The 11,965-nt window shown below is 50.1% G+C and overlaps 1 protein-coding gene and 1 long non-coding RNA gene across 3 annotated transcripts in view; one reads left to right on the forward strand and one right to left on the reverse strand.

Annotated features, from left to right (window-relative positions):
• The window catches only part of Sema2a (Semaphorin 2a), a 430,460-nt gene that overhangs the window by 340,141 nt on the left and 78,354 nt on the right, over window positions 1–11,965 (reverse strand). The window contains exon 1 of one of the 2 annotated variants that reach the window (XM_025297934.1): window positions 3,294–4,711. The exons of the other annotated variant lie outside the window; for it this stretch is intronic. The gene's annotated coding sequence lies outside the window, so the exon portion shown is untranslated. Of the gene's footprint in view, window positions 1–3,293; window positions 4,712–11,965 lie in introns of those variants that run through there. 2 annotated transcript variants of the gene reach the window in all.
• The window catches only part of LOC112588358 (uncharacterized), a 71,698-nt gene continuing 64,633 nt past the window's right edge, over window positions 4,901–11,965 (forward strand). Inside the window, exons 1-2 of the long non-coding RNA XR_003112785.1 lie at window positions 4,901–5,241; window positions 5,328–5,451. This is a non-coding gene — a long non-coding RNA (uncharacterized LOC112588358). The remainder of the gene's footprint in view (window positions 5,242–5,327; window positions 5,452–11,965) is intronic.

The following is an 11,965-nucleotide window of genomic DNA, read 5'->3' on the forward strand; positions in this document are numbered from 1 at the left end:
TCTCTCTCTCTCTCTCTCTCTCTCTCTCTCTCTCTCTCTCTCTCTCTCTCTCTCTCTCTCCCACATTCTCTCGCCCCTTCCCCTCTATTCCTCTCACCCTCTCACTTTCACGCTCGTGAGTAAACATTTCGAGCGACTTTGAAGTCGTTCACTGGTTAAATAGCCCCGCGACCAAAGCAATTCCGTGTTAGAGTGTTTCGAATCAAAACACCCTCCAACTGTATTTAGAAGTGATTGTCTGTTTGAGCTTCGGAGATTGCCGGCTTCCCGATTGTTATTGGCGCGCAAAAGCCGAGAGGGAACACGCTCGTCGCGAAAATGCAGCTGATTATAGAGCACGTACTTTGATCGGGCATGCTATAGTACAACGCGTACGTACAAAACACACGTATGAGCAGCTAGCGATGTACCCTTTGTTAATTGGATATAGTGTACTCAACGCGTTACACGCAATCGAAAACGCACGCGTTCGCGTAAGCTCCGAGGATATTCTTTTCGCCGATGATTCCGCCGTAGCCGCCAGTGAGTCACTTTGATCAATCAGCTAATTTAGTCGACTACCTCTATTTCCAGAACGTGAAAATACACTCCGCGAGCTTGCTAGTCCGATCCTTGAGAGCAGAAGGCAGGGAGCGAAAGCTGAAGCGAGAAAGACGTCTAACGAGCCAGCGTGACTGAGACTTGCAACACCGTGACGCTGGAGCTTACAACTTGCACGACCGAACGTTGCATTCTACTCGCGCGCAAGCTCCGAGGCGCTTAAATTTCAAAGCATGCGAAATTAGGCCTCTTTGAGCCGCTGATTCGCGTGTGCTCGCGGCAACTCGAAAAAGAGGGCTGATTTGCATAAGACACGTTTCCGGGCTGGTTACACGAGGTTTTGCGAGGGTTCAACCTCTCTTTTTCTGCAAAGACACCGAAAGCAATTTGAACAGAAATCGAAGCGGAGCCTTGATTACCAGCGTGACTAACGAGACTTCGTTCTTCCTCGTGAACGAGAAAGACCGTTCGTTCGTTCGTTCGTTCGTTCGTTCGTTCGTTCGTTCGTTCGTCCGCTCGTTCTCGGTCGGTCCTATCTGCCGAGGATCGATTTAGTGGCAGCGGCTACGTGGTCGCCGATTCCCCGACAATGAGAGATCGATTTCACATTTGTAATCGAGCGAGCACCGCGTCAACCTCCATCCCCGGCTCTATCCGCCCTTAAAAAAAGAGATAGAACAGCAATACCACCGAAACGGAGTACCGACAAAGGCCATTGTAACCCGCACGTAATCGCTAAAGTAAGAATTCAGGTCGCGAAAGCGAAAGGGGGAAAGGGACGGAAAAGAAGAAACACAGAGAGAGAGAGAGAGAGAGAGAGAGAGACAAATACACGTAGAGCGACAATCTGCTATGAGCAGTGGAGAAATAACCATACGTGACGCAGAGAATTCCGAAAACGCCTGTGAGAAAAAAGTCAAGCAAAAGCACGCAAAACAGAGAACTTTGTGAAAAAAAATTAGACGCTTTCATAAACGTACATCACGTTTGTGTTAACGTTCCGGAGTAAGGAGAGCGCGCGCGTTTATCGGTACCGACGAATTATGCGCTCTACAGCACCGTGGAATGCGATATTATTACGCGTTTTAGCTCAGCGTTACGTGTCCTCCATTGATCCGAAGCGTAGCTAGTTACACGTACAAACAGATTACGCACGGTGAACGTTGCGAAGGATAAGCACGACAAGGAACACAAGAACAAATATTTGCCGCGATATATTGGAGACGCCATTGCGAGTAGGTCATTTCGGAGCCGCTACGACGGCGGCTAGACGACGACGACGACGACGACGACGACGACGACGACGACGACGACGACGACGACGACGACGACGACGACGACGACGACGACGACGTCGTCGCGCATATCGTCTTCGAACATAAATCCCATAAACGTAATAAAAGCTCCATAACTTAATACTCTTCGTGTCTCATACATGCTGTCTCCCGCACGCATCGAATAACTGCGAGGATGCACTGCTAAAAGGTAGTCAACGTCGAGTGCATTCTTCTTCTCACACCATCAGCAGCCAGCGTGCCATTCCAGCGTGTATGAAAAGCTTCGACGCGGCGCCGAAGAGAAGCATGTAGTGGTTTAATACATAGGTACGTCGGGGAAACACTACTTACGTCCTGCCGCGTTCTCTATTGCGCGCGAATGTCAAGGATATCGTTCAAAAGGACGCGCAATGGAGGAAATTTGCTTCTCTCATATGAGAAATCGCCGCGATGGTCGTGATAATTTTCACGGCGATTAATATTCCATCGCACAGTGGACTACTGACTACGGCCCATATTCTGAGCTCTCTCTCTCTCTTTCTCTCATCACTGAAAGCGGCTCTAAAAATGGCTTACAAACAATCAGGGAGCTTACAAGCTACTTTTACAGTCGCTTCTAACGATAAAAGAGGGTTCAAAATATGAGCCTATATAAATCTTTTAACGCACATATTAATCGCGTGTAACGACGCTTGTTAATAACGCGACCTTATGGCGCTACATAAAGACAGCATGCGCACAAAAGCTCAACGCGAGCTGTACGGTACTGTTTAAAAATCATGCAACGTAAACAGACTCTCAGAATGTGACTGCGTTTCACGAGAAGCATTGTTTTATCACGCTCGTTGTTTATAGAGCACTTGTAAATGTGAAACAACACAAACACCGCTGAACAAGCCTGGTGCATAGGCGTACAAAATTGTATCAAATGCTTACACGCACACACATGTGTGTGTGTGTGTGTGTGTGTGCGCGCATTTCGCAGCATCAAAATGAGGGCGCATTTAAGTACGTAGGCGCAATGCGACATTTCGGGGCAAACGTGATGAAAATGCCTGGCCGCGTAAAATAAGAAAGTGCACGAGCTCTCTCTCCGATCATCTCGCCGCTTCTACGTCGAACGGTGATCAAATTTGTAGAGAATGCGCGGGCACTTTCTCCATACATCGCACATCGGTACAAACGGGGAGTACACGATAAACGAAATTACAAGAATGTCTCCTCCCCTTATTGACAGCTGCGTCATTATTTACGAGCCATCAGCACGAGCGCGAGCGTCCAATGAATGAACAAATACTTCCCCGGCGGCATAATGAACGGAGTGACAAACGGTCTCACGGCCACTTCACGGCTTTAGCCGGTAAAAGTATGCGACAGCACATCGATGAGCATTGAACCTTTACTACGAGTCACCAGTCGCCATAGTGACTAGAAACGCCATCACTCAGCGGAGCATTCGACGTAAACAACACTCACCTCGCTATCACTCGACCGGTCGTTTTCACGATTGTCGTCGCTCGGATGAGACGTTGCGCGCCGACCTTGAAGCACTTTGTCGATCGATCTCACATTCTGGTGTCCCAGGTCGGCGCCCTGCGACTCCGGCGACTGCGGAGTCCCTTCTGTCTCGCCGGTCAATCGCGTCGTCGTGCTACACGCTCTGCGTGCCTTCCACCGATGGATTAATTAACACGAATTACTCAAAACAACACGGCATCCGAGCGTGCGTAAGGCGTAAGGCGTGCGCGCTCGAAACTCCCGCCATCAATCGCACACGCTCAATCTTCACCGGGACACGCTCGTACGCGTTCGAATCCCGCCCGCCACCCCGCGCGCAACGGTACCCGCAGCGTCGTCACGTAAACATAACCCCGCACGAGAACACGGACGAGAGCCGGGCGCGTCTTCGTCGAGACGAGCGGCATCGACGAAGCCCTCCTCTCCGTGATGGCGCCGGCGAAATTGAGGTTACGGATCACCTCGCGAAAAATCGAATCTCCTCGCGCCGGGAAACAGTTGTCATCGGTCACGCATCGTCTCTTTCGTTCGGTCGTCGACACCAAACTCGCTGCGCAAAAACATGCCTCACTCACCAGGCTGGTGGTGATCTCGCACAACTCCAAGCGATATCAGCACGCGCGCACACACGAGCCAAGGAGATTCCGCGCGAATTTGCACTCGACTGAAAATCACCGTAGATCCCGAACGACGACGACGGTTAACCGATAACGACGAGGCGCTAACTTCAGCGCGTTGCGTTTGCCCCCTCGCGGCGCTACGCTGCTCCACGTCCACATGTGACCGCACAGAAACTGGGGCACTCTCACGCGCACGTCTCTTTCTATCTCTCTCTCTCTCTCCCTCTTCTCCCTCTCTCTTTCTCTGTCTCTGTCTCTCACTTGCCCACTCTTGCCAGAGCTGTGTCTGTCTGTTTCTCTCCGAGGCGAGAAACGAGGCACGCCGCGTGTACGGACACCGTCGTCGTTAACCCCGTGATCGGCCGGTGCCGCGAAAAAACGGTAAACGAGCGCTCGGGCTTTTCCACGAACGAGAGCGGAACGGAGCGAAAAAGCGCGGAAACCCTACGCCTGCGAATCGGCCCGGTGACTGAGTCGAGCGGCGGGCGCGGGGGTAGAGGCGCGAAGCAGCGGGCGACCGCTAGAGGGGGAAAGCCGAAGATACACCCATGCCGCGCGCATGCGGCGTCTAGTCTGTCCTCGTCTCTCTCGGGCTCGTAGCCCTCGCGAAGCGGCGCTCCTCCTCGCTCTTCCTCGTTCGTCCGCTCGTCTTTCTCTCCCTTTCTGCTCTCCTTATCCGCCATCCTACGCATCTGTCTGCTTCTCGCTCGATCCGCGCGCGTTCACCCGCGCGCTACTTTCCCTCTCCTTTTCGCGTTCTTTCCTTGCCTTGCCTTGCTTTGCCTTGCCTTGCCTTGCCTCGCCTCGCCTTGCCTTGCCTTGCCTTGTCTTGCCTTGCCTTGCCTTACCGTCGTCTCCGTGCCCGTCGCTTTGCACGTTCCCTCGTTCTTCCCTCTCGCACTTTGCCCCGCGTGCCTTCTCTCTCTCTCTCTCTCTCTCTCTCTCTCTCTCTCTCTCTCTCTCTCTCTCTCTCTTTCTATTTCTCTCACTTCCTGTCCGCGTCCATTTGCTTCCGCATTGTTTCCTTTCCTTTCCTCATCTCCACAATGTCTCTTGGCGCTTTGTCCGTTTTTCATTCTCGTGCTCCCGTTCATTCGCGTATTCGTTCTGTCCGCCCTGTACGCATTCTCGGCCGTTTCTCTTTCCTCTTTCTCCTTCGATCGTTTCCTCTCACCTGGAGCATTCCTGCTTCGCCGTTCCTGGGGATTCTCGTTTCCTATCATAACCTCAATTTGTTCGACTTCGCCGAGCCGCACTGCTCGAGCTGCGACTGCCTCAGCTACGCGGTATGCACCTTTATTATTGACCGCTATTCCTCCGGAATATTGTTAACTTGAACATTGTGAAATAATAAATTAATTTGTTCTCGCAGCGAGAGACACAGTGGCAAGCATGTTTCCGCAGACCATAGTGCTTCAGTCACGGTATTTGGCGTCGCGGCGGAGGGAACATCGAGATGCTGCCCACTCCGGTACTTCGTAATTGGGAATAGACGAGTGAGTACTTTGACTTTACTACGCCGTACATTTTCGAAAATGTGTTAGTAATACAAATGCGTTGTTGCGAACGCGTTCCCGCGGCATGCCGGAATGAATAAATAACCGGCGAAATGAAATCGATTATCGATACATTATAACCTATACGCACAGCTAAATATATTATTTTTATGAAGAACCTCAAAGATACATGTATACAAACGTACATGTGCGTGATAAAAAGCTCAGTATTATTACGCAACAGCGTGCAGCTGTCGGTGTAGGTAGGTAATCAAACACGGTGATGAAATAACTACATTAGTAAAGTACATTTAACACTACATCTCATGATATGCTCACTATAATATCCGATAAACTAATGATGTTGATACATTTCACAAAATTTCCCGCCGTCCCGCAAATTCACTTTTATATATCACGTATCCTTGTTAGATATTCTCTAAGAGGGGCGACATATCCGCTCTGACGGGTGGGGATAAATATTTTGTAGCTTTGATCTCGGTTACAAACGACAACTTCCGTAAATGGAATTTTAATACGCCCTGTACGAAAGTAAAACGCTTATGTACGCGACTATATGAGACTTTCGGCGATGCTCCACCTCAACGTTCTCACGTTGCGCCATATTATCGTATTTATATTTCACAGTTTGTATCTTACGCAGCGTGTAGTATTATATCTGTGGGAGGGAGCGAGTATTACTCGGCCAGCACTGAGAGAAATATCCCGTTACTTTGATCTTGCGCCCACGAACAACAAATTGAATGTTAATGTACCTCTCAGAGACAGATGAATCTTTCGTCGAGAATTATTTAAATATATATATATACATACACATAAACACACATTGGATGTCCGGAATCTTTTGGGAACGAAAAATTGTGAAGATTAATCAGATCAGACTGAGAAGAAAAGTCAAGCTTCATTTCGTCAAAATCGCAATAGTTATTAAGTTATTAATATGATTGAAAATGATCACATCTAGAAGCTCTTTTAAATTGATAATATGAAAATTTGCGTACTTATTTGCAAAATGATAAAGAACTTTTCTTCAGAATGACCGATCTTATATATGACGGCTATTGTGTCTAGCGATAGATATAAGTATAGTTATCAATTATTGATTAAAAGAACTTCTAGATGTGGTCATGATCATTGACAACTTAATAAAAACTATTGCGATTTTTGCAAATGGTACATAATTTTTCTCCTCAGTTTGATCTGACTAATTTTCACAACAATTTTTCGTTTCCAAAAGATCCCGAACACCTCGTATATGTATATAATCTTCTTTCTTTTTTTTTAAAGCACATTATTCGTGCTATTGTGTCGTCTCACCGTAATATTGGCACGCGATAGTCATTACAATATCGCTACCTTCTAATTTATTTACTGCTAAACGTCACGTATAATAGCTCCTTTTCTCAACTGCTCTCTCTCTCTCTCTCTCTCCCCCCCCCCCCTCTCTCTCTCTCTCTCTCTCTGTCTCTCTCTCTCTCCCTCTCTCTCTCTCTCTCAAGCTTATGCGGTCCGCTTCATAGTCGATTCGCGATTAATTATTCACGTCTGCTCTTACCCTGCGATATTTCGAGAAATACGCAAGTTCCTACAGCTCCTCTGCTTCACCTGTGCGTGCCAAACTGCTCGAAATAGCTATCGACGTTGCATAATGTTCTCAACGTGAAATCGATTAATGCCACTCAGCAGTGCACACGTCTCAGCGAAACTGCCTCTGACATTTATTATGAAAAAGCCGATTGCACACATTGGACATTGAACCGCGAACGGGAGAAACGAATCGACGTTTGTCCGTGGCGCGTCGTATATTCCGCGGCATTATAGTAGCCGAGATATACGCGCGTACTGTCCAAAGTTAACAAAGGTTAACGGAAAAAGTCCCAAGTTCACTCCACATCTCGTCTGACACCTGTTTATTGTTCGTGATATATTCGTGATTGCCGACTAACATTTCGCGCATAATCGCGTGTATCAAGGAGGGTATCCGAGGGACGCAGAAGTTCCGCTCGCGCGAAGGATCCCCGCGATTAAAGATGCGACTGTTTCCCGCCCGAACCGATGGAAGGAAGAGCGCCTCGCGCGCCGTGAGGGACTTCAATAATCGCATCTAATGGAGCGTGGAGCGGCGAGCGATAGTGATTTATGCCGATCGATCGATGCCGCATGGGCGCGTTCGGACGAGTCGCGGGCAAAGTCAGTTAGTCGATCGTATCGCTCTGTCCGTTCTGTCGTACCGTGTCGACAAACTCGTGTCTTACCTAAACGCGATAGCCAAACGCGGCGGTCCATGTACGCGGTACCGTCCGTACATACGTGCGTACATACATCGCGTATATAATATAATATATACGCGACAACGTGAGTTATAACAATGATCAGCTCGTTACCAACATGTCGGACCGAGAACCACAATAGGGCCCCAACCGGCAGCAGCGCTTTGCGTTGTCGCGCGACTGTTGTATGCCGTGTGTATGAGCATGATAATCGCAATACAAACGGCGAAACACCGGACGTATAATAGCGACAGGTTCGGGCGTTAGTCGCGGACCAGCGAGCATTGTACATCCACCATGACTTATGATCGATAGGTCATGACGTGACGGCGTCGGCGATTTTTGATAACGCGCGCGTATGCACGATCGGCTCGTTAATATCCTATAATATCCACAATGACTGGCGACAAAGCGTGCGCGCGCGCGCGCGCGCGGCTCTTGTAACGTTTTTTTCTCTTTCTAATCCCTTTTCCCTCCTCCTCCTTCTCCTCCTCCGCCGCTATTGTTGCTGCCGTTGTTATTGTTCTTGCTGTGTCAACAGAGCCGTGCTCTCGATGTGCAATATCGGCGTATGACAGGCAGCAGCACGCTCTTTATTCACCGTAAAACTCTTATCGCTGTCGCTTCGACGCGTTTTAATTCGATGGGAGATTCAATACGCACGCGTTTCAGCGCAACGATCGAGCGTGACGTGACATTTAAATGCCGCCGTGTAAATATTAAACTCCCTTTGGCCGAATGCTCGGCGGCTCGGCGGCTCGCCGGCTGGCCGCCGCCGATGCGTGAAGGACGGTCGGAAAATTCCGCTAACGATCTGCCCCGGCGATCGCCGTAACTCGCCAACGGATCCGCGAGTAAAGTTGGAGTGAAATCCTCGAGCGGGCGCGCGCTCGTGAGAGGGAAGTGAGAAAGCGTAATTTGAAGTTACCTCTCCCGGAATCCCATAAAATATCCACCGAGGATACCGCGCGCTATCGCACGGTCCGCTGGGAATCGAGCGAAAGGCCGATCCATTCGCGTAATCTTCATAGGGACAGGAGAATATTTCCGTTGCTGTCAATCCGCGGCGTGAAATGTCCCTACCGCTGTCGCGTGACACTGACGTTTTCCACTCCCGCCTCGTCATTCAATATTTTCCTCTCTATTTTACGAGAGCGTTATCGAACGCTTTCCTATAAAACGATCGGTAACTACGCGCCCCGCCCCGCCGCGCCGGCTGTCGCGAATAAAAATGTCTTTGCGATTGTCCGACGCGCGCGGAGGGAGGACACCGCGCGCGCGTGTTACACCCCCCGCTCAACGCGGTTTTATCGTGCGCGACGCGACGCGACGAAGGGCGAAGAGGTTTGACTTTTAATTAAACGCCATTCAATTATATTACTCCGCCGTCTCTCTCCGTAGATCCGGCTGCCAACTTGCACAGAAATACCGGGCGTTCCTCATCGCTTCGTTGCGAAATAATGCAGCGTCCATTTCCTCTCTGTGTACTTTACGAGTGCGCGGGAATATACAGAGCGTTGTAAAAGCGAGATCGAGTTTATCTGTAATGCGATTAAGCTGAAGAGGGAATACAGGACGCGCGGAATCATGCAGTAATCCGCCATTTAAGGAACACTCGACCCTCGAGGTAGGATTTTTGGTGTTGCTTGAGAGAGAGAGAGAGAGAGAGAGAGAGAGAGAGAGACAGACAGACAGAGAGAGAGAATGTACACAAAGGAAGAAGGAACGAAAAGTCCGCATCGGTAAAAAAACCCCGTGAACAGAGATCCGCTGTGCTTGATTCACGGTTCGGGACGTGTTCGCGCTCCCGTCGCGCGAGCACCAAGTAGTTCGAGCGAGCAAAGATCAGACGAATGTAATTAGCCGGCCGGACTCATAGTGGACGCGACTTCCCAGGCCATGAAACTCCATTTTTCGAACGAAAAGCACTTGGATGGAGAAAGAATTGCGCGCTCGACCCCGCTCTTCTCCTCGACCGCCTTTCAACATCCTTCTTCTTCGTCTCCACCCTTGCACGTCCGGCTACTACTTTCGCGTGCGTATCTCTCTCTCTCTCTCTCTCTCTCTCTCTCTCTCTCTCTCTCTTTCCTCCTGCCCCCTCTCTCTCTCTCTCTCTCTTTCTCTCTCATTCTTTGCGCTCCTTCCCTGCCGCCAGTCCTCCTCGCGTTATTCTCATTTCTTCCCGTGCGCGCGTTCTCTCTCTCTCTCTCTCTCTCTCTCTCTCTCTCTCTCTCTCTCTGTCTCTCTCTCTGTCTGTCTCTCCGTCTCTCTGGCCGGTCTTCGGTGTCAGTATTTATAGCATGGAGAAACCGCAGAGTCCCGGGAAAGCTGCTCAGCAGGGTGGAAACTAGAGACCGAACCCATGAACCGTTTCTTCCAACGACGTCCAGAGGGGCCGCGGCCTCGTCTACTACACGCATCGCGGAGAAGAAGCACGTGGAGCCGGTATTCCAGCTAAAAGCCTTAATCGCTGTTTTTACCGCCTTTTCTTTTTGGAAGAAAGGAATTACTGCTCCTGCTCCGTTGCGCCCGGCTTCGCGGCGCGCTTGCGGTTTTACCGCAGCAACTTCTTACTTCATCGTGCTCTTTAACTGCCTCGCTTCTTAACCACGGGCGCGCGTACTCGAGAGATCCGCCATCGCGCTTCGCGCGCACTTCTCTCACTCTGTTCTTCGCGGAGCTTCCTCGCGGCAGTCTCCCGACGCGTCGGCGTCGGCGGCCATCGGGCGAGAAAGTTTTATCAGCGCTGATCGATTCAACTCTGACGCGCCGAATGAGAGGAATGAGAGCCGCTTGAACGCTCGGTGGTGGACCGTCGCGTGTGCGCCCAGACGAATCATCCCCGAGATGCATCCTGCCTGAGGTGTGCGCTCGAATAAACGATATCCTCCGCGAGCGAGCGAACGAGCGCGCGCGCGCGTCTCGAAACTCGTCAGAAACGGTTTACCCAAGCCGAAATTACTTTACCTCGAGAAACGAGAGTCGTGAGATTTCTGTTCTTTTTTATTTGCGCGAAATAGAATTTTATCGATACTTCGATATGTGGTCTCCGGTCGCCCGTTCGCGGAAAAGTCGTTTTCTCTACCGTCAGCACACCGCGAGACCATTTCCTTTCCATTATTTCCAGCAGCATTCCACCAGTTAATATTGGAATCCCTCCAAGCATTTCACAATTCAGACGGCATCTTTGCTCCGTGCCTCCCACTTTCTACGGATGATATAAGCGGTATTTTGCATATCTCTAATTGCGGTTTCATTATGCGGAAGCGACGGAATGTCTTAATAAATCGCGCCGGCGGAGCTACATTAGTGAGGTGTCAGGCCGGCGATACAAAGCAATTGGAAAATACACAACGACTTAACCGCGTGAAACCCTTTACCAACACGCCATTAATATTCAAGAATTATTTTAAATTTCAAATTTGCTTCTCGCGCGCGCCGCGACGAAAGTAAGCATAACCCTGCAAGATGAATCTAAGGATCAGTACTCCAGGCCACCTTTGTTTCTTTTCTTTTCTTGCTTTTTCCTTTCCTCCTCCTTCTCCTCCTCCTCCTCCTTCTCCTCTTCCTCTTTCTTCTTCTTCTTCTTCTTCTTTTTTTCCTTACGCGGGGTAATCCCCGAAATATAACCCTCGCGATAATCCGACAAGAGTGTCCGACTCTTCGCGAGTAGGCGGTCTTTGACGATCCCTAAAGCTACGAAAATACGACGACTCGATACGGCGCTCGGCCACGGGCATACCGTGCGTGTACCTTGACATTTATTCCGCGCGTCCTGCGTGTGCGAGCCTGAAGAAGCAAACTCAAGCACGCGCGTTCGCGCGACCGTGTGGTGGTGCAGACGTACTCCCATACACATATTTCCCTGTGTACACGACCGCGCGCACCCCGTACTGCATAGGTCGGCAGACCCTCGGCTATCGTACGGCCACTCGAGACGACCGTTAGCATGTTGACTTAAGTACCTACAAGAATTAACAAGCCGACCGCTTTTTGTCTGGCTTATCTTTCGCGATATTGCAGACAAAACGTTACTTAAAAGGATCGTCCGCGGACCTTCCCTCTCTCTCTTTCTCTCTCTCTCTCTCTCTCTCTCTCTCTCTCTCTCTCTCTCTCTCTCTCTGCCTCTTCCTCTCCCTCCGCCATACCATGTCTCGTTGCCCCCTGCGTAGATGACGGAACATGACGGCGCCGCGTTTCCGGAGCCAACATTAATAATTTTT

The sequence above is a fragment of the Harpegnathos saltator genome, unplaced genomic scaffold (genome assembly GCF_003227715.2).
Source record: "Harpegnathos saltator strain DR-91 unplaced genomic scaffold, Hsal_v8.6 scaffold2, whole genome shotgun sequence".
NCBI classification, from domain to species: domain Eukaryota; kingdom Metazoa; phylum Arthropoda; class Insecta; order Hymenoptera; family Formicidae; genus Harpegnathos; species Harpegnathos saltator.